At 31.2% G+C, this 23,760-nt stretch overlaps 2 protein-coding genes across 4 annotated transcripts in view; one reads left to right on the top strand and one right to left on the bottom strand.

Moving 5' to 3' along the window:
* LOC126774532 (ADP-ribosylation factor-like protein 16) overlaps window positions 1–10,790 on the bottom strand; it is a 28,480-nt gene extending 17,690 nt beyond the window's left edge. Inside the window, exon 1 of the mRNA XM_050496099.1 lies at window positions 10,708–10,790. The gene's annotated coding sequence lies outside the window, so the exon portion shown is untranslated. The remainder of the gene's footprint in view (window positions 1–10,707) is intronic.
* Window positions 10,791–12,386: 1,596 nt separating this feature from the next.
* LOC126778106 (ecdysone-induced protein 74EF) overlaps window positions 12,387–23,760 on the top strand; it is a 161,886-nt gene continuing 150,512 nt past the window's right edge. For all 3 annotated transcript variants that reach the window (XM_050501519.1, XM_050501493.1, XM_050501511.1), the window contains exon 1: window positions 12,387–12,506. The gene's annotated coding sequence lies outside the window, so the exon portion shown is untranslated. The remainder of the gene's footprint in view (window positions 12,507–23,760) is intronic.

The following is a 23,760-nucleotide window of genomic DNA, read 5'->3' as shown; positions in this document are numbered from 1 at the left end:
AAAACTATAAAACTGGCAAATAAACCAGCTGATGGTATGTGGACAGCACCACCCATTATATACATTAACAGTTAGAAATATTAACCATCCCTTAAATCGTCAATGGACCACCGACTTTGGGAATTAAGATGTTTCTTGTGTCTGTAGTTACACTGGCTCACTGAATTTTAAATGACACTAACTGAAAGCGGCTAATTAATTGAAATATTTATTTTACATATATACTTTGGTTCATCTGTTCGTGATCGTTTAACTTCTAAACGATTACATCGGTGTATATTCTCTCACTATGTATGTTTTATGACGAAACTAAGATTTTTGCTTTGCTAGAAATATCATACAAACAATCATAAAAACGACTGTTGGCGGTCCTTTGCATGAATGTACCAGGCTCACCAATAATAGGGATATATGGCGAGGGTTCGTCGCCATCTGCGTCGAACAATTCATAATACTTCATGGCGACCACGACCGCTCTGACAAGAGTGTCACGACGAAGGAGAAGAAATCATATAGGTGAGGTTGTTGTCATTTTATTAAAAATATATATATTCACGGACTGGAAGCGAACCAAGTTTGCTGTTAGGTGGCACTGTAACAAGAATCACATTACAAACACAGCTATCGTTTTATTTAATAAATATAGCAGTATATTATCTAGTCATTTAAAATATTTTTATATACATATATTATTATTATTAATTGAATTCCATATTATCCCTTGACTGTAGTAATGAAGGTTTTTAAAATAACCTAGAGAGACCTGAGCAGGTTACTAGGTGTGACCTCTACAGCCCATTAAGGGCTAACCGGTATGAATTAGATAAGATTAAAATAAGTTATTAGTTACGGTGTTAATGATAACCATATCGCTAGGTTTAATTATATAACAACTTGTGCTCGCGACTCCGTTCGGGCGTCTGTTGGATATGGAAATTAAAGATAAAGTCAAACACAAGATCTTTATTTAATATAGAAGTACATTACAATTGATTATTCATTATCAAAAAAATATTCAATGTTTCGGAAACAAAGGTTAGGTCTGACATAAAAAAATACCGCCAGAAACATTCAGTGCTTTTTAGTTTTTTAATTATAATTTTTATTTAATATGACTTAAACTCGATTGTTATATTACCAGGGCGTGTTATCTTCATATAATCTATTAGGTCGCTTAATTTATTATAATATATATGTAGATAAGGATTTCCTATTATTTGTCTACAATAAACATACTACACAGTAAGAGTAATATTAAGTAAAGATCACCTCTTCCTAAATTATTATTAATAATAATTATTATTACGTCAATTCAAAAACTGACTAGATAATATACATAAAAAATGTCAAAAAATAATAATAATAAAACACCGTTTTGATTTAGAGCACATTTTGTCATTGTTAAAGTAATCAATTACAATATTTACTGGTAATTTAGATCGTAACTCTTTTAGTACTGATCCATCAAATATGACAACTAGGGATGCAAGATGTTTCGATAATTTTGTTGAGTTGAGCTAAATATCGATATACGATAATATAGATATATAAATATATCTTATACATATCTTAGACGCCGATATTTCTATATTATTTAACAATGGTACAAGTCTTGAAATATTAATCATATTTTATTGATTTACTCCTTTTTTTACTGAAATTATGCCACATGTGAATTTTACCAACCCACATTGGAGCAGCGTGGTGGAATAAGCACCAAACCTTCTCCTCAAAAGGGAGAGGAGGCCTTAGCCCAGCAGTGGGACATTCACAGGTTGTTACTGTTACTGTAGGTCAATATTATATTGTTATAAATTAATAGTTTTAGATATATTCGTAATTTTAATTTTACATAGGCTTTATTTTATAAGTACTAGGTGTTATGGAGAAGTATTATAGGAGAAATTAGATAAATACCGAAAACAAAAGAATGGCCAACACCAAGAATGCACACCAACGTGTGCAATGCCAGCAGTTACATACATACTCGTATATAAAAATGCAAAGATTATAAAATTGAAAATCGACGTATAGGAGAGTCTCGAAGGCTTATATTATTTAGATTCTACTTTAGTGGTGGTACAACTTTATGCAGTTTCATCTGAATATCATTCACTTATTAATAATTCTACCCCAAATTACAATTTCGCCTCATCTTTTTCCACGGTTGGGCACATTGAAAGCGTATGAAATAGTTAATATTTCTTACAAGGATTACACCCATAGGGTGCGTGTATAGTTACCACCAGGCCTATTTGCTCATCTGTTATTTTGAATACTATTCGATAATAATGTACTGGTCGATAGACTTATATGGTATGTGATATTATTTATAGCGATTTTACTAAATCATTTGTTAAAATAGTAAAATCGCTACCATATTACATATATTGGCTTACAGTTCCAGAGATGGACTCCAAACTAAGCCGGAGTAATGTGACTATATATGAACATATGGCAGCATTGTTACTCAGAGACCCGAAGACGAGTGTTTGAACCGTTGGCAGCAAACGTGACAATTGCTTAGTGGACCACTGCACATATTATGTAGTAACGAGCATATAAAGTTTACGATACACTGATAATATGATTCCATTTTTTTGCATGTTTTGTTTTGTTTTTATAAATAGTTGCTCCTTTTTTTATCTGCTTACGTTATTTAGTTCTTTTTTAAGTTTTATTACAAATAATGTACTTTTTTTTCCTACGCATGTTAAGTTAGCCTATAAGTGAGGTATGCAATTTTTATATTTAAGTTATTTAAGATTGTAGTCTAGAATAAGAATCAAAATTGTATACAGCGTAGGCTTCCTATTGAATTTAATAAAATCAAATATTAAACGCCGATAGGCACCGTCGAAAAAGTTCAAAAATATTAAATTGCATAATTGAAATAAATGCGTGCTAAGGGATATTACAAAACCAATGACTTTCTATCTACTAGGTCTACCACCTTGGGATTGAAACCAAAACCTCCTGGTGTCAATAAGATAATTCTGCTAATTTATACAAATTTCGATTCGAAGTTCCCAATTCAATTTACAAACAAACTTTAACTAATTTATATATATAGCATCGATTACTTTTCGATTCGATTGCGATAAAGTGATAATTTGTTAGTAGAATTGACACCCTGATAGATATATATTATTTTTTTCCTGTCATGTGCATTATAAGAAAAATATCAAGGCTTATAACACTTAGGTACTTATACAAGTTATTAATAATGATTACAAAATCAAAGAAAAAAAAAAATATCACCAGTTTGAAATAAATATACCTGAGAAATCCGGCGAAGAAATTCAATGGTTTTTTGTCTTGTTTTATAAAAAAAAAAGTAAACAGCTTTAAGTTGCCCCATTGCTGGAGTAAGCTAAAACTTCCTCTTCTTTTAAAAAGAAGGTTTAGAGCATATTCTATCACGCTGCTCCAATGCTGGTAGGTGGATATACGTATGACAGACTTTTATTAGACATATGCTGGTGCACAATGTTATTCTTTACCACAGAGCACGAGATGAATTATAGTACTTGTCTAACTCGCAATTATACCGTAACTGGGCTATACCGCGTTTAAATAATTCTATGGTAATCATTTTCTAAGCTAACTAACTGATTATATAATGATGTAAAGAGAAATGCGCTAACCAAAGATGCGGTCTCGGTGTGGGTTTACGGACGCGCGGACAAAACCGTTATGTTATTTAATATTTAAATATTTACATTTATATGTATGTATATACGCTGTTATGCGTGACCGTATTGGTATATTATCATACAGCTGACGAAACCTACATTTAGAAAAGTACTATATATTTTTGGGTTTTTATGTGGTACGAGGATAAATATGTTTATGCTTTTCTATTCTATTAACTTTTTTAATAACATGTCTGCTGTCTGCTTAATGTTTGCACATAACAATAGGTAACCAGCTGGTAACAGTGCTGTGCTGTAAGCATAGATATGAGACCGTTAAGGTCTTTCCTCTCCATGGAGTTTAGATAGGAGTCAGGGTACTCCTAATGGTATAATACTGGTGGTAGGGCTTTGTGCAAGCTCGTCTGGGTAGGTACCACCCACTCATCAGATATTCTACCGCAAAACAGCAATACTTGATATTGTTGTGTTCCCATTTGAAGGGTGAGTGAGCCAGTGTAATTACAGACACAAGGGACATAAAATCTTAGTTCCCAAGGTTTGTGGCGCATTGGCTATAAGCGATGGTTGACATTTCTTAGAATGCCAATGTCTAAGGGCGTTTGGTGACCACTTACCATCAGGTGGCCCATATGCTCGTCCACCTTCCTATTCTATAAAAAAAAAATAATAATAGACAGAGCAGTTACTTTACTACCATCGACTTTCATACTGTTATCGAGCCTTATAAAATTAGTCGCATTTGGATCGAACGACGCTGGTTCTTTTGGAACGGATGTAGGCTATATTCTGAAACGCTTGGGGTTGACACATTGGCCAAATATCATTTCAATGAAACAATGTTACGACCCTAGCCAGAGCGGAAAATTAAGCAAAAAAGCGGCACATATCTTCTCTATCTACAAATTCTCGTGCCATTTGCAGTTGAAACACTTGGACCTTGGAGCAATAGTTCGAACACATGACTAAATGCGTTGGTAGATTTTTGACAATCGGTAAGCAAATTTAACGCTTCTATATTTAGTAAATATTTTGGATTTCACTTTGACTAATTGTGTCCACTTGTGACGGGAAACAGGAACGGGAAGTTTCAGCCTCAACGGGGCTGTTTAGTTAGGGGAGTACTCTGTACCCCGAGAACCCATCCATCAGGGCGTCACGGTAGGATGCGCATACGATCCCGTGATGCTCCCTCGAAAAGACGGAGAGGGTGCCGCTGGTTTTTTAGTGAGTATTCCGGTGCCTTCAGTGCCGTAAAAGCGTATTTCCAACGAATAAAAAACTAGGCTTTTTCCCAGGGAATCGGAATTGCGAAATGTAGTGCTACTCGTAGCATTTCTGGTACCATTCCACGCGATCATAATTTACACATTAGCTGTTTTAATATTAATTTGTAAATAATTATTAAAGCCGTCAATGTAATTACTTTTTAGGTAAATAAATGTTTTATTTAATTATTTTATGTTATATTTATAGTCGGCGATAACAAGGAATCGTTTTAAGGACTTACTGGAATTACTGTGAACATAATATGAGTGTATTTCCCCTCCACTAGTTTATTATATGAATAATATATGTGCCTCGTGATGCAACGTGTGGATTATGGCCTCCTGACTCAGCACAACTCGGCGACCTTACACGAGGCTGCGTGGCTTGACGAAAATTATTCTTTGCTATCAATAACTATTTGTTATTAAAATGATACAAGCATAACTTAATTTGTTTTGTATTGCCATATAATTAAAATAATTCTGCTAAGTAGAATAGGTTAAAATTGTTTTGTTTTTGAATCTAACAACTGTTAGAAATTATAAATTATAAATAATATAAAAGTATTGTCTAAGGCTATTTATTGTAGCTTATTGCAATAATTTTAGTTTATTATTAAGAGTATGTAGTAGGCACTTTCTTGCAAGCACTTTTCGTTCTTCGATATGTTGAAGTAAATTAATTCGCATCGCTCTCTCGATAAAGACCAAGTGTGCGGAAGTAATTCAACACCCTTTACGAAATGTTTCTGCGGCAATGCTATTCAGTGACCTCATGGTGACCTTACTGTGACCTTAGTGAAGGCTTGGCAGAACTTTCGTAACTTCACACTGTCGCACCGCCAGACCTCTGAAATTGCGACGTGCTAAGGAACACATAGGTCAAATTTTGTTATGCCTCATGGCCGAATTGATGGTCTTTGTGTAAATTTTACGATCTGTCGGCGTGGCGATCATTATATTGGATTTTGAAGCGAATGATAATGGAATAAGTTTTAATATTATATGACTCTAATTTTATTGATGTAAAAGTTATATATCAAAATCTTGATGTACTTGGAGCCACGGCGGGCCCGCGAAGTATTTTTGGCGAACCATTTGTCATGGATATACCTATATCTTTTTTAATTATGTGGAAAGTCAAAGTTTTTTTCATGGTTTTATTTTGTTATAATAAAATTGCAAGACAATATAAAAAACTGCGATAGTCCCACTGTCTCGGTATGGGACCAGTTACGCTATTTTTATAAATTCAAAATTATAACAATTGCAATATCATAATTTAAAAAAAGAATATACATATTCCTTTTTGCAATACATGTTATTGAAGAATTACTTATACTCTTATTTTCCTCTCCAAATAGGCGTAATGATCGCGTTAGAGGGGGGGGGGGGGGGGGGGGTTTGTGTTAAAACAATAGCCCAAGGATCCGGATCAAACCTCTTGTAAAATTTATACTATATCAGGCAGAATTTATGGCACTGAGTAAATGCAAGACTTTTAAAAATTATGCAGTAGACACTTACCGCCTTACATATTTGTCTGTATTTTTATATGTTACGAATTTAGAAAATATTTTGATATTCGAGTAACCAAAATATATTAAAATACAACAAGTTATACAGACATAGAGCATAGAAATTGGTCATGATGTTATGTTTAGCTCGACTGTGAAATGTAAAGAAAATGCTTTCAGCTTTAGTTAATTTATGCAAGATATACAACCTCAGAGCCTTGCGATTCAGAACTTTCACCACAGATTCGTTCATTGTCTCAGCACTAAGACGCTACGTAACGATGTGCTATGTATTTCAATATATATGTACAATTTATAAGACCCCTAGAACTTATTAGAGAAAGTTGCATCCTATATGTTTTAAATATATGTAATAAATTCATATATTTCTGGACAAGCGATTTTTTTTTATGTTGTCTATTTTTTTGACAAAGTTTATTTATAGTATAAATGTATACTTATAGAATCGCTTGTCTTGACTAATAACAACACAGCCAAAACTTTAAGATTAAGTTCTATGAAGCTGAACTTTGGAATACAGATTTTATTTTATAAACATAGCATCCGGTAAAAAAGGATATTTGGAACAATTACGTGTCCCTCTCGACATGCGATCTCATTCCTGTGCGTTTACTATGTACAACGAATGCCATATTTTATAAACAATTCGAATGGTAATATGGTTATTGTTGAGAGGGGTAACTTCGTATGAATTTTCCTTTACGAATTGAGGACTGGCCGCTAGTAAAAAATAAACAGTAACAGTAACAACCTGTTAATGTCACACTGCTGGGCTAAGGCCTACTCTTCCTTTTGAGGAGAAGTTTGAAGCTTATTCCACCACGCTGCTCCAATGCGGGTTGGTAGAATACACATATGGCAGAATTTCATGAAATTAGACACATGCAGATTTCCTCACGATGTTTTCGTTCGCCGTTAAGCAAGAGATGAATTATAAACACAAATTAAGCAAATGAAAATTCAGTGGTGCTTGCCCGGGTTTGAACCCACGATCGTCGGTTAAGATTCACGCGTTCTAACCACTAGGACATCTCGGCTTTTTCCAAAAATAAAAATGTTATGTAATATTTAGACAAAATGTCTTATTACTCCGACAATACTTACTCTCTGATTGTAACATATCATTTTATATTTTTATCAGTTATACGTGTGGACCAAATCTTTAAATGTAAAATCAGTTCAGGCTAATGTTGAGCTTTAAATTTTGCACACACTTGGTGCCGGTGACGATACAACCTAGTATTAATAAATAATATAAGCAAGCGAGTATATAGATTCAATAATGGCAAGAATCTTCTTTGGTATTTGAAATTTGGTATGAAATTATTGATGTAACTGACCAAAACCACAGCGGCCCATTTCAATGTAGACTAGTTAATTGCGCGGGACATATTATAGTGCAGAACTGTGTGCTTTAGTTATTCCCTCACTCCCATTATCTGCATGGCAGATAATTATAAAATATTAAGGATGAGAACTCTCAATAGTGTATGTAGGATTTGAAATTTGAATCATTTGTCTTCGTTTAAGATCTACTCAGTGTGCCAATCATATGTTACTAATATTCAGGATTCCGATTAAAGAGTTTCACGAAATATCGTCGTTTCCTATGCATGTTAAGTTGGTCTATTAAAATTAAATATTCTTTACTTACGTCTTCCGCTCCTGTCAAATATTTTACTATTACAAACGAATGTAGATTGACTTTTTATAACAATAAACAATAAGAAAACATTAGTTAAACTTCATTAATTGAAGCCTTACCACTTCTTTAATCGAAGGTTCGTTGAAGTCAATATGAAATATTCCACTAAGTTTGTCAATGTCACTGGTTTCCTGTAAATGGGGACAGGTTTAGTGTAAGACGCTACTTGTGATGACACACTGACCCATCTCATATCAGACAAACAATGTTTAAGGCCGGGGCTGCTACGGAAAAAGCTACGAACAAACGATGCAAATATTAGTCTTTTATTTCAAATTATGTTATTATGAAACACTTGAACCTTGAATGAAAAGTATAACATCAACAACAAGTATAGTGATAGGAGGGGTGGAGGAAGTTATTAATGTAAATATTTTTTATTTATGACAAATTTGATTTATATTTACTTAATTTACACTCGGATTTTCGGTGTCATCCAAGTTCATATCTAGAATATATAAACACAAACAAAAAAACTATAAATGTACAAATTCAGTTTTATCGATAAAAGAGCAATCCGTTCTAGACAACCTTTGGGTAAAGTACATGAGATAAAATTAAGCGGTAAGAAGGTGTACAATTTAACGTTTTTTTTTATATAAAATGTATCTATAAATGAAACAAAAAGGACACGGTTTACCTATGTAATCAGGAAACTACAATCCACTTTCCATCAAGTTTCTCTTGTGTGTGTGTTATGTAATAGTCCTTCAAGAGAAATAAAACTGGCACATAACAAACTCAAACTGGATCAGAAGATCTAATAATGAGTAACAGTGAAAAAAAAGCTGCACTTGGATGTTAAGATTATTGTTTTATCGCCATTTTAAAAGAATTGGAAATGATAAAATCGAAGATTGTGTATCGTTATTCTATGCCCAATTGGTCATACGTAATTAGACCACAAGCTTATTTGTCAACAATTCGTTTGTCTTAGTTAAAGGTCCTATAGGTATCATGGACGAGGGCAATCTTGTTCTTGTTCAACATAAAATTATGTATACGATTACATAAATCATGTATATATTATAATTTTATGACTCTTAGATAATATCTTTAAGATCTTTAAAGGTCAAAGATTTATCTAGGTCATATATAAGATAACAAACGTAATGAGAACGGAAGCTGCAAAAAAGAGGACGTAAAATAGGTCAAGCGATGGTTTAACAGCATTGAATATTATAAGATATTTCGTGAAACAATAAGGTAACTATTTCATTACATACACATTATACCAGGTGGTATTAATTTGCCCATAACACACCACCCACTCTTCAATGACTCTAACGTCAAACATTATATTACTTGGTAGTTATGCAAACCCATTTGTACAACCCCTCATAAATTATTATACTGCCAAGCTGAAACACCTTGCATTGTTGGGTTCCGGTTTGACAGGTGAAGTTGAGTTAGTCAGTATAATATTTTTTTTATAGAGTAGGAAGGCGGATGAGCATGTGGGCCACCTGATGGTAAGTGGTCACCAACGCCCTTAGACATTGGCATTGTAAGAAATGTCAACCATCGCTTACATAGGCAATGCGCCACCAACCTTGGGAACTAAGATTTAATGTCCCTTGTGCCTGTAATTACACTGGCTCACTCACCCTTCAAACCGGAACACAACAATATCAAGTACTGCCGTTTTGCGGTAGAATATCTGATGAGTGGGTGGTACCTACCCAGACGAGCTTGCACAAAGCTACCACCAGTATACAAAGCCCTACCACCAATATGAATATAACGTCTTAGATGTCATGATTGACAGCGCAGTGACAGTGGAAGGAGTGGTTTGTACTTGCAGTAGCTGCGGTGAAACAAATGGCCCATTTTTTAGCTGGTGGTAGGGCTTTGTGAAAGCTCATCTGGGTGGGTACCACCCACTCATCAGATATTCTACTACTACTTGATAAAATCTTAGTTCCCAAGGTTGGTGGCGCATTGGCTATGTAAGCGATGGTTGACATTTATTACAATGCCTATGTCTAAGGGCGGTGGTGACCACTTACCATCAGGTGGCCCATATGCTCGTCCGTCTTCCTATTCTATAAAAAAGCCAAATAAAAACCCTTTCTACATACATACAGATACAGTTTTTGTTATTTATACAATTTCCAAATACTCTCATATTTTCGAAATTTAATCATATTGTGTTATCGTTTATAAAATGTATAAATGTACTGAGATTTGTTTTATGTACTTATATCCATTTTCATAATACGTGCACTGATGGGTAGAAAGACAGACGCTATGTCGCAATTGTGTATTCGGTTACTATTTAATGATTATTGTGATGTTTCAGACAGAAAAACCTTGAAGTTGAATTGATAGGCGCTTCAACAAAGATCATTTCATGTTTTAAATATGTATTTTGACTCACTGTATAAAACACTTGCTACATTACAAATGTTAAGAAATTTATTCAAACATCCAAATTATGCCCACATTGCGTCGAAGGTGATATATTATCTTTGGCATTTAATTAAAAATGGCAACACAATACAAAGTCACTGACGTAGTTTGGCGGGAAAAGAACTCACCTTGAGTGACGCGCTTCCCGCACCACGACCTCGCTGGCGGCCGCCACTTATCGGTAAGCTTCGGCAATTGTCGGAAAACGTCGACGAACATCGTGGCCACTTGTGGACCTAGGTCGCCTCCCTACCAAGCTTTTGCGAGAGTAGGAGAGCATCGGTTGAAGTCGGCTACTATCGGAAAATATCGGAAAACATCGTCGAACGAGGGAAATTGTCGGTAAAGTTCGGCGATCTTCGTCATGATTATTTAATTGATGCTAGATTAGCTTTATTCATCTAATTGAATGCTCTTCGTAAAAAAACAGAAACCCACACAAACTTACAAATTTTTCATGTAACATTGGGAGAGCTTATATGTTATTGAAAACTACTTTTTACTTTTTAATATATTATTGATGATTTATAATAAACAGTATATGGATATAATATTATCTATTTTTAAAGTAATATTGTTAACTAATGCTCTTAGAGCTGCACGAGCCGATCTTAATCAATAAAAAACATTTAAAATACAACAAATCCGTTGTTGAAACGTATAGTGTTTTTTTTTTTATTAAATTATATCTTTAGCAGCATATGTCAGATACGTAATACTTTAGTGTCACTATTTTGAATAAAATGAAACGCAGTGTTCGTTTAGGTCGGGGATATTTTTGATTTCGGAAGCGCTATTATATTTTGACCATCAATATTTGTAGTTATTACGCCACACTGAACCAATATATTTTACTTTTGAATTTAATTGTATGACTAACTAATAGCACGGTGTTATAAGGTTTTATTTTATTTGGTGGTTACATAAGTGGATTCATCACTTATCCTAAAGCCATACGAAAATAACTTGTATTGTTGTATTCCGCTGCGAAGGGTTAGTGAGCCAGTGTAATTACATACACAAGGGATATAACATCCTAGTTCCAACAAGGTTGGTGTACTGACGGTAAAGAATGTTTGTCACAGTGGGTATTAATCATGGTGACCATTTTCAATTGCTTGGCTAGAATATTAAAAAAAACACGTTATTAGAAATAAACTGTGAGATTTAGGTTATGATTAGTCCTCATTACATAAATCTTGATTATAAAATATGCAGTTGAAAATACTAAATAGCTTATACAAAACAAATATTACAAACAGCATTATTATAAAGTCAACACCAGAATATGAAATCGTAATAACAAAATGAAATGTTTCTGAGATAATAATTGGTTTTTTATTTAAGAATACATATAGTCAGTTATCTACATATATTATAACATGATATAATTGTCACAGGTCTTAGATTTTTATTTATTTAAAGTATATTTCATCATTTATCGCTTTCAAAAAGTCAATGCAAAAATATAATTTGTTAATAAAATTATTGAAACAAATAACCATTAATCAATTCGAATAGAAATTCACAGAATTTAATTACACAATAGTATTTTAAATAATGCATAACAATAGACGGGCTGTTAATTACAAAAATCTCTCTATAAAAATCAAGTACTGGAACATTCGAAATTTTATAATTAGAATTATAAAAAAAAAAACTAAAAAAAATCCTTTAGATTTTCTTAGACGAAAGGACACTGCCTCAATAGCCAGTTGACCTGATTCCTAAAATTCAGGGTTCCATGATAAGTTACTCGCATCTCGGTACGGAGGCGGGCGGCAGTTCAGTGACTTGACAGCCGCCGAGCGGGGAAGACGTGTGTGTGATCAGTGACACAGTGTTACGTGCTGGATGATTATTTTACGGAGATTTTTGTGTTTGTGGACACGGATCTTTTAACGTTTGGATTGCATTTTGGATGGTGGTAAGTATTATGAAATAATTTTACAATAGTTTATCGTTTTTTTTAATCTGTAATTTTGCCATATTTTGTGACATGTTTTGATTATTTCGTCTCGTATTTGATAAACAACAAAGAACTGTGATTAATTTGTTTTGTTTTTAATTTACTATTTAATTTTGTGTATCATTACTTTATGCATGTTTAAAATAAAAAAAAAATATTTATATATGCCAGTTTTAGCTTATACTAACACAATTTCTCGTGAGTACATAGATACTCAGAGAGTTTGTAACTCTAATAATTTTATACCGAACACATTTAAGTTTTACTATATTATTTTTCTATTATATTTACTTGTATTATATGCTTTAAATTGCTTTATTTTTTAATCTCAAGGTTACAATGAGATTAGTAAAATCATAACAAGTCGTAATTTGAATTAACTAAATACGCGGTATACTTTAAAATGTAAAACGTGTGTAATTGTTTGTGTATTTATTTCACAGTGAAATAGTAATGACACAAAATAAAAAGTATTTTAAATAACATAAACAAGATAATATTTTAAATACATTAAAGATAGAACAATAATTGTATGTATTTAAGTTCGATAAAACATTCTAGAGAATATTTTTATAAAAAGAATACATTTGGCCTTGTTGTCAACTAAAGCGTCGTGTAATCGTGTTTTGATTTTACTTAATGTTTAAAAATACATAAAATTTAAAGTAGCTTTCCGAATAATAAAAAAAAATGATTATTCTTAAAAATGGTAATGTGCTGATTTTATTATGGTCTGTGCTTTATTTTAATACAATATAAAAAAAACTTTCAGTTTCAATTTTACGGTGGCAAACAAATCGATGACGACTAAATTATTATTGATAGTTACAAATAATATAGATATTTTGTTATAAAGTGGCAAGTAGAGAATTGCAAAAACATTTTATGTAAATTTTTTAAAGTATTTTGCCGAAATTGAAGGAGCCGAGCAGAACTGATTTTATGCAAGCGATATTAAAAGATAATTTTACGAGAAGTTGAAATAATTTTAATTATTTTTTATTATTTCGTTATAATGTATAATCCTTTGCATATTTATTTAAAGATCACTTGTTGATATACATTATTTCCATTAATTGTTTTAAAAAAAATACATTCTTGTACAATATTTTTAAGAAAATTTAATTGACGTTTTCATAAACCCGTTGGCATATTTATGGGTATACTCACTAAATTATTAAACAAAATTATTTTTCAAAAGCAGTTTTTATAGTGAAAATTTTAAATAATTATCATAGAATTTTGAATAGAGTAATGTTTGTTCATACCTCTCATTGCTAAGATAAATCGTTATAATTGTCACTTTTCATTAATATCAATAATTTACATGAGATGAAAAATTGCTAACATTTATTTATTTTATAAGTTATTAATATTGAATGTATAATATTTATAAATATCTTATACTACGTATTGTCAAAATAAAACTGCGGGTGATGTAAATTTAAACGCATGCCTCATCATCTGAGAGAAGCGTAACACAACCTGTAATTGTCCCACTGCTGGGCAATTGAGAAAGTGTCGAGCTTATTACATTACACAGCTTTAATACGCACGTGGAAATTTTTCATCCGACACATGACGTTTCGTCGCGATATTTTCAATTACAAATTGTTTGAACCCACAAACTTAAATTAAGATTCACGTATTCTTACCATTCGGTATCTGGGCTTTTAACAAAGCACAAAAAACTAGAACCAATGTAGCTTAATTAAGGTTTCTGACATAACTGGTTACCTTGAGGATAGTTAAATAATGAAATGGTTTGCGTTAAAATTATAATAAAATCAAGTAAATTATAGTAAAATCATATCAAGTACTCGTAACAGCGTATTAATAAAGGTGCCGCCTCTCAAGATAAACAGTATCTTACTCGTGGGGTTGGCAATAGCGTCTAACGATATTTAAATATTAAAGTTTTTCGTAGTAAATTTTTAAAACGCAAGTGTTTCTATATTGAACACTGATTTGACTTCTGACATTTGCTTGATGTCAATCCTTCAAGTTGTCGGGCTTCGTGGACCACTTGTGAAGGTAACACCCACTGATAAGTAATTAATCTGGTAAATAACATCTTGGTTTGTCAGCGGGTTAAGAAATTACTATTTTTATTAACACTATGGCGCAGGTACCGCCTACCATTACAAAGCAAATTTGGTTTTCTCCTTTCCTATTATAATTTTGAAAAAGAATACTTAGTGTTCTGTTTATTTTAAAATTGGAAAAATATCTCTCTCTCTGTAGCGGAAATACATTTATAATCTGAAGTTATACGAATGGGTGAACTTCAGTGAACTTCACTGAAATGTTAAGTAGGATATATTGGCTGTTTATCGAATATAATTATAAATATCCTTGTATAGATGGACATTTCGCATAATATGTATATTAGACGTCGTAAATTTCTTTATTAATGATTAGATGAGTGTGTTGTTACTTTATCCGCATGGAATTAACCATTCTCTATGATTGAGAATTTACAAGAAAAACTTACGTGATAATAGCATTATACAGACAAAAGTCACTTAAAACGATGTGATATGAAATGTTGAATTAGAGAAAACTTGAACACAATCCCTAATATAACAAATAAGAGAGTTTGCGTTCAGAAGACTCGAGTTTCTTTCAAATTCATCTCGTATTTCTTCCCGAACCGCTAGTAGATTTGACAATCAATGATAGTTTAATGCTTCTTATTGAATAAATATTATATATATATATATATATATATATATATTATATAATATAGCATTCTGAAATTTAAAAATAACGGTCTGATCTGCATTTAGTTTAACAGACAAAGCAATGTTTCGATTTTCCCTTTGACCGTTTTGATGTTCAAAACGGTCTGACCGTTTTGAACATCAAAACTTGAATGAAAAAACAAAAAAAATTGATCATAGTGATTACTAGTGCAAGTCAGTTAGCCTGCACGTCATTGGCGTAACATGTTTATTCCAACCTTATTTCCTAATGCAGAAATCACGGAAAAGCCAAGTCCTAAGGGAAGATAACGAATGCACTTATCAGACAATGAATGGCCTTGCCCTTATCACGAGTCGAACAAACAACCTCTGTAATACCGTTCTTATCTCACTATCTTGATATTATGCGCGATAGAACGAGATGACAATATGTTAATGTGTTACCTTTCAAAATAAGCGTAGGTAATACTTCAGTATACTGAAATAATTCACTGTGTAATAATTATAGCTAATGATACAGCCATGTATAAGTGATATTTAGTAATATATATTATAATTCAGTAAGGTAAAGTTTAAAAACGTGCGAATAATGCAAAGAACAAAGATTTAAAATGAAAGGAGAAAGCTTTTAAATCGAGTTATTTGTTTTACTGGTTCTTTTAAGTTTTATGCTATAGAATTAAGTTATAAAAGTATACATTTGCGGCCATTTCAAATTAAATATCAACATTACAACTCAAGAACACATTTACTGGAAGTCTTTTAAATCATTTATACAGTTTTACAGTAATTAGAAGTTTCACAACTGTATGATATATATATATATATATATATATATATATGTATAAGACAACAGCAGTGTGATCCTATTTCGACGTTCGACTCCATCTATTGTATGGATCTTCTATATTTTTCGTTTTTCTACGTCAAAGAAACTCCCGGATAGCTGGCCGTTTACGCTTGGATCGCAACATTTTTATATCCTGATTCCTTTACATAATCCGATGGACACGACTGAAAAGAGTACAGGCGCAGGTCCAGGGTTTGTAAACACTGCAATAAAATCCGGCGTTTGAAGTTTTGAACCCAAGTACTTGGTATCTACATGTATCTATATAGCAAGTCACTAGACCAACGAGCTGTTAACACAAATGACGTTAATCATAACATGTTCATCTGCTTGTTACCAATAACAATAAATAAACGTTCCGTATTATAAAACAGTTAAGATAACGTTCACTCTGAATGCTTAATTAATATTTACTCTTAATAATTATATAAAACTATTACTAAAACACTTTGTTTTTTATTTCATTTTAGACAAACGCTGCTACATAATAATTGAAATATTTTATATGTATAATTCAAATAGTCATTATGTATATTAAAATATCAGATTTTTAAGGATTAACGTCCCAATTAGATCCACGCAGATGAAGCTTTGCTTGTATATCATTTTTTACCCATACGTGTTTCATATTTTCTGCCTCTATTGTATTATTGTTTGTAAAATATGAACCGTATTGTATATATGTATTGGATGATATTCAAAAATAATTGGATTTAATGATTTGTGCAATTTCAAATGAATGATATATTATATACTTTAATTTGTTGTAATGTAATTGAGTTCATTATTGTGTAGATCGATTAGTTCGTGCAAGTTGTTAGATCTTATCACTTATACTGTAAAAGTGAGAATTGCTTGTGTTTTGTTTCGTAGAGTCATCAATTAGCGATCGATTTCTTTGTTATAAGCGATGTATTCATATAGTGATGATTTGTCAAAATGTTACTTTCACTTGTTAAGACCATATATTTAAATGTATTTGCAAGAGTGGTTGTAATCTTTTTAACCGATTTATAAAAAGGAAGGTCTCTCTTTTCCCAGTATATTAGCAAGATTTTTTTATTGTGTTGTTATTATCTTTCACTTTATACTATTATTTCGCACTATTCCTATATTTCGATTTAAAGATGCTATGAATATTTTATAAAGAAGCTTCGATCTTAGATAAATACCTTAAAAATTACCGATTGTATTCGTTTTTCAAATATTAACTGCCAGTATTATATTAATTGCCATTGGCATTTGACTACATTGTCGCTCCAGGCTAAACAAATATTAGTTTAGTATTAGTTACGGTTAATTTATTTGACACCGTTTTCTAATAAAATATGCTAATTTTAATAATTCACACATTGAACGTTATCTTAAAAAAACATGTGCAGTGAGATACAATTGATGAAATTAAGCACGATAAATCAGTGGCGCTTCCGTGCGCAGGCGCAGTGAAAGTGAAACGTCACAGTTATTACGTGGCGGACTGTTTAGTTGCATTGCTTTAAATAAGAGATAGCGACCATGTTGAAAAAAAAAACAAATGGCTCTTGAATGATATTTAAGTTCTAATTTCAAATTATTATTTTTTATATCGTCGGTGAACAAATTTCATACTTTTTTATATTATCTTAATAAGAGTTAGTTTTAATTTTTATTATATATTTAAATTAATAAATTATTCGATGTTGGATATAAGATTATTTAAAAAAATATACTATGAAAACTAGTTTCTAATAACTAACCCTTGTACTTACAATTATACTTAAAATATGACGTTATGTATTAGAAATATGTAAATAGATACCTAGTAAAGATGACGGAGAAAGTTATGTCATGTTATTATCGTAACCTATGCTAATGTTTATGTTAATGATTGAAGTCGATACTCACACATATCCAAATGGCTAAGTGAAAAATGTTAGATAAGTATACGTTTATTAATTTTTTGAAAGTTTTTCGATCGACAGATTAATAAATTTATTAATTTATTGTTATATATTCTAGTTTCTAAATGAATAAAATCTTTTTTTTTAACTTATTTGCTTGTTATCATTCAACTTATAGAAAAGTAATATTAATTAAGGATTATAAATTATAAGACGTTTAGAGGTTTATTTAAAAAAGTTTTTAACATTAAAGTCCGCTGAGTATAATTTATTTGAAGAAGTTTTTAAAATTAAAATCTATCAATTTCTTATTTTCTTTTTTATTAGAAACGTTGAACTATCTTTTGAAAAATTAAAGTTACGTTTGAATTAACCTAAAATATAAAAATATTTTTTTAACAATCCTTTTTGGGAACATAACAAAAACACCAATTAATTTTTATTATATCAATTAACCGTATTCACAAAGACATAGATCGATACTAACCTATTATTTTAAATTAAAAATAATTCGGCACGCGAAGTAATAAGTATATATTCAATCAAGGTCCCGATAAATGAACTCGCGTGCAAAACATAAAATAGTTCTTTTTATAAATCTAAATAAATAAATCCCACGTAGTAAAATAAATAATTCGGCCAGTCCTAATTCTAATCTAACGGCGCCAAGGCTAGCAAATTTTTCTCCAATATAGAATCCTTGACACAAATTTTGCTATGATGCGCTGTAACGTTGTTACGCACTCGCGCGAAAAACTCACAGTCCACAGATAATACACAAAGATTGCGAATGTGGCAATGTTAAAATTTAAAATCATTATTATATATTTAATTGAAACAATAAATATTTTCGATCACATGAAAAATATATTTTTTTATCATTTTATTTTTGTACATTAATATTATTAAATTATAATATTAGATCGTAACACACAATACATGAAAGACGCTATCAGTTACTTTCTAATGTCATAAATATTAAGTGTTCCATTTTCGCATATTTCTTTCAAAGTATTAAATAAATAATAAGTAATATTTAAATGACTAAAAATTGGAAAATGAAATGACAACTCAATAAGTCTACGTACACTCTATATATCGATACGATACTTCATATATAATGTAGGTAAATTACTTTTTGTTGAACTTTTATTAAAATGCAATCAGCAATAAGAATTTATTGTATTACAATATGAAGGTCGTTCGTAAGATACATTTTCGAGAGACGGTCATACGTCGTACGTATTATATACTTAGATTATATATATAATATTATATACTTAGATAATAATATTGTTTTTACATTTGGCTCAACTAAAAACAACCAACGTGTTAAAAAATAACCCGTAAAAATGCACAGATACGAAGATTTCTACAAAAAAAAATAAACAATAACAAACCAAAAAGGTTACATCATATTGTAAAAAAAAACAATGAATAAAGGGTTGACTCAAAGGGTTGCCTGTCAAAATAGTTAAAATAAAGATGTTGACTTTTTTTAGTGTAACCATAATACTCACAATAATAATTCATTTATAAACGAATGACATGAACAATGGTTAAAACAAACTTTCTTTTTTATTATGGTTGGTACGCTTTATTTAGCGGACAAAAGTATTGCGTAACAAATAACTTATTATGATTTTAAAATAAATCATAAGACTTCTTCGAGGCATTTCAGATATTACAAACCTTTTCTCCCTAAGTTTATAAATAAATTTTAGGTAGCAATAACATAAAAGAATTTACCTAATATCTTAAGAACACTAATAATATCAAAGTCGTCATCCATCGACAGAATTCGGATGTGCTCGAGTCGAAAATATTCAACAATCCAATTTATCTCGACCCACTTCCTCCCTCGCACTTCATTGCATCGTACCCAATGGTGGGACCGATAGTACTATCTCTGAGGTCGCGATATGCTGGTCACATCAGTTAACCTTGGCCTACTTTGATATCACCCGCGCCGCCCCTCTGATGTAGTATTGACTTCCTACTAGAGGCTCGCCAATACTATTACTGACTGTCATTCTTAGATTTGGCGCCAAAGTTGTTTCATAGTGCCACATATTATAGAATAATAACTTAATGTAACTTTGCATATACATAGCTCATTTATTATAGTACATGCCCATGCAAGGATTAGATTAGTAGACATTTCAATAATATATTTTTAAATTTTTACGGCGCGCTCGTATAACAAATACATAACGACGCATTTATATTTACGTTTATCGTTACGAAGTTCAATTTAATATTTTGAATACAATGTACCTTTCACTTATATTTGATAGTATCATATTTATTTATTAATTTTTTTTTTTTAATAAATAATTATGAATTCATAAATATCTTTATATGAATATCAAATATATATTCGTTTCTTTCACACGTGTATTGTTTTTATAATGACATCTGTTGTCGAGCGTAATGAAAAAATAGTTTGGGACATCCATGACCGACTTTTTTATAATCCGCGTAATTGTGTTTGTTCCGTTATTTTCATATAATGACATAAAATATTTGCGTGTAATTCTTTCAAATAACGTCCCGTTAGACCGTATTCAGAACAATTACAAATAAGTGTCTACAAATTCATATATACATAATTTTATAATCTATTAATTCTGAATTATTGCAACACTCAAACGTATTTAGTATATATACTTAGGTATGTAAGTTTTTATAGAGCAAATGTCGTCGTATTTTTTTTTTGTTAGGTCACAAGCGTCGATGGATAAAATTTACATAATACCCACTTATTTTATGATAATTCAAAATAATTTGAATTTACCATAGTAAGTTTATTTGATATAGTTTATATTCAATTAAAGAAAAATTAAAACATTTTAATAATGTAGTGTAATGAATAGCTGTCCGCCATATTGAATTTTAAACGTCAAATAATTATCAACGAATTAGCTAATTAACATAAAGTACGGATAGAAAAATCTATTGAATAATAACACTAGATCGCTAATTTATGAGCGGGAAAACATCGTGTAATGCCCACCACTTATTGCGTTACGAACACATGTGACCTTATCCTACTACTCGACACGTAAAGCAACCTTGATCTCTAGCTATTACTGAAAAATGCTGCATTTAAAACACCCAACTTATTGTCTTGCACTACTACGTACAAATGTAATCGATTAATAACGTTATCACGTGTGAATAGAGTTCGTATTCGTTTAATTATAATTTTCGTAGACCTTGACGACTGGCCTTGCTTCTATCTGGCGTCCGCTCTTTCCGCCTTCGCCGAATCAATTTGAACGTTATTATTTTTATTAACTCGTTTAAATATATTTACTACTATTATTGTTCTGGGCTATTATAAATTTGATACATAAATTTTATTGAATAACGAAACGTATCGAAACATAGAGACGTATATTCATTTACTTACAGGCTTAAGAAATTTTATAGAAAAAATAACGTAGCCGGCCTTAATGTGTTAGCATTGAAAATGAACAGATTTCGCTTTAATGTATATATATAAAAAAAAATTGCCAAATCTATGACCCATATCCAAAAACATATAAACGTCGAGGGGCGTCGAAATCCGTCGGACGAAACGATCGTGCGCGCACACATGCGCTCGTAATCGACGAATGTGTGTCATGATCAGTGGGTTAAGTTCACAAATTGATCCGAGGGCCGCGTGCAGGTATCGGCCTGAAGGTCTCGCTGCGTAAGGCTACAGACACACAGGTTACTATTACCGCCTTGTTAATTATCTGTTTAATAATAGTGTTAACCTACACTTAGGGAACTGCTTCGAGTATTGCGCCAAAACGAATCTATAATAAACATATTTCTCATCTTATATTAATATGTGATTATCAAAAATTGTCGCATAATTTTATATATATTTTAAAGTGGGTTTAATAGCTTATATATTAGATGTAATGGTAGAGAACAGTTCATAAACCACTTGAAAGAAAGTGATATAGTAAGATATATATATATATATATATATATATATATATATATATATATATATATATATATATATATATATATTTATATTACATATATAATATGTAATATAAATATATGTGGCGTATCCCGCTGACCTTTTTTGCCGGTTTTCCTTTAACGTTAGTAACATATTGCTATTTCTTCGATATGTTCACTACAAAGTTTCAATCAAATTGGATGTATGTATATAATAATATAACAAATGAAAGAAACATTATCCCCAACTTATGATGAACATAATATTATTTATAATAACAAGAAAAGTTTTACGAAGGATTTTTTTATTCGTTAACTAGCAGCAGTACTTGTGGTTTAATGGCTTTAACTAATAAATCTAACTAATAAGTCACAGACATTAATGACAACAAGAATTGTAACAGTACAGCGGTGGCAGTATCCACAGGCGAAACTGACCACTTACCTTTAGGATGTCTGTACATAGACCACATAAATTAAGTCAAGTATATGATATATTATATAATATTATATATGGAGTACAGTAATAGCTTGTGAATGTCCCACTGCTGGGTTAAGGCCTCCTCTCCCGTTATGAGCAGATGGCAGAATTTCAGTGAAATTAGATACTTGCAGGTTTCCTCACGATGTTTTCCTTCACCGTATAGCACGAGATGAATTATAATCCCAAATTAAGCACATGAAAATTCAGTGATGCTTGCCCTAGTTTGAACCCAAGATTATCGGGTAATTCACGCGTTCTTACCACTGGGCCATCTTGGCTAGTAATATTGAGTATGAATATGTATTATTTAATAAAATTAATCATTCAACTTATTATAAATATTATAATAGAATGTATACGTGTATAATGGTAATTAGTTATAATATCTGTAACCTCGGTTAACAAGTAATTGCTTTTAGCGCCTTGTAGCTTCAATCTTATTTTTGGTAGTCATGTACGATGAATAAAAAACTATTTATTCAGTTTAGTTTTCTCGGAATATGGCGATGTTTTTGATATGTAAAAATATATAAACTCAGTACACATAATTATTTTATTTAAATTGTAAAATAAAACATAATGTTCGAGCTACAAATTAATGTTTAAAACTTTAAATCTGTGTAATTAGTATATAGTTTGTAAGTTTATATACAGAAGGTCATATCCGAAGCTACTCATCCGATGATTAATGAGTCTTATTCAAAATCTTTCTATATAATTTTAATATCCCTTTAAAAAAAGGCTTTACCTGTAGACCAATTCTGTAACGAATTTGAGAGCTGCGTAACGGTACAATTTATAAATGGAAAAGTTGTAGAGCTTATCAAGTAAAAAAAACTCCACGACGATTTATATTTTTGTTATATGTAACGGTTAATTCACAAACACTTATAGAACATATATTTAAAATAAATTTCAATATATAATCAAGAAGCAGAACCTTCTGAAACACGGCAGAACGTCTGCCGTGTTTTGCTAGTAGGTAAATGTACGTTAATGATTTTACCATATGACAATAAGTATATACATGTTTGCACTTGTTCCAAACATATACTTTCATTTTCATTTTTAATGATACGATACAAAATATATATTTATTTACAGCTCATGTTACAACTTGTTTTATAAACATGACGAGTTGTCACGTGTAAATTTAATATTAGGCGATGTTTGTGACAAAAATATAATTAGATATTTTTATCACCTCGAGCAACAAGCTCACTGTTAACTGTTTTTATGTTTTGTGTTAAATTGCTAAAACAATTAGTAAATGATTCAATTCAAATATTTAAGAACATAGTTTTTATTATAATTTTAAAACGAAAAA

This window comes from Nymphalis io, chromosome 2 (assembly GCF_905147045.1).
Source record: "Nymphalis io chromosome 2, ilAglIoxx1.1, whole genome shotgun sequence".
In the NCBI taxonomy this organism is placed as follows: domain Eukaryota; kingdom Metazoa; phylum Arthropoda; class Insecta; order Lepidoptera; family Nymphalidae; genus Nymphalis; species Nymphalis io.
The sequence above is the reverse complement of the archived record's forward strand: the minus strand, read 5'-3'. Positions and strand labels throughout refer to the sequence as shown.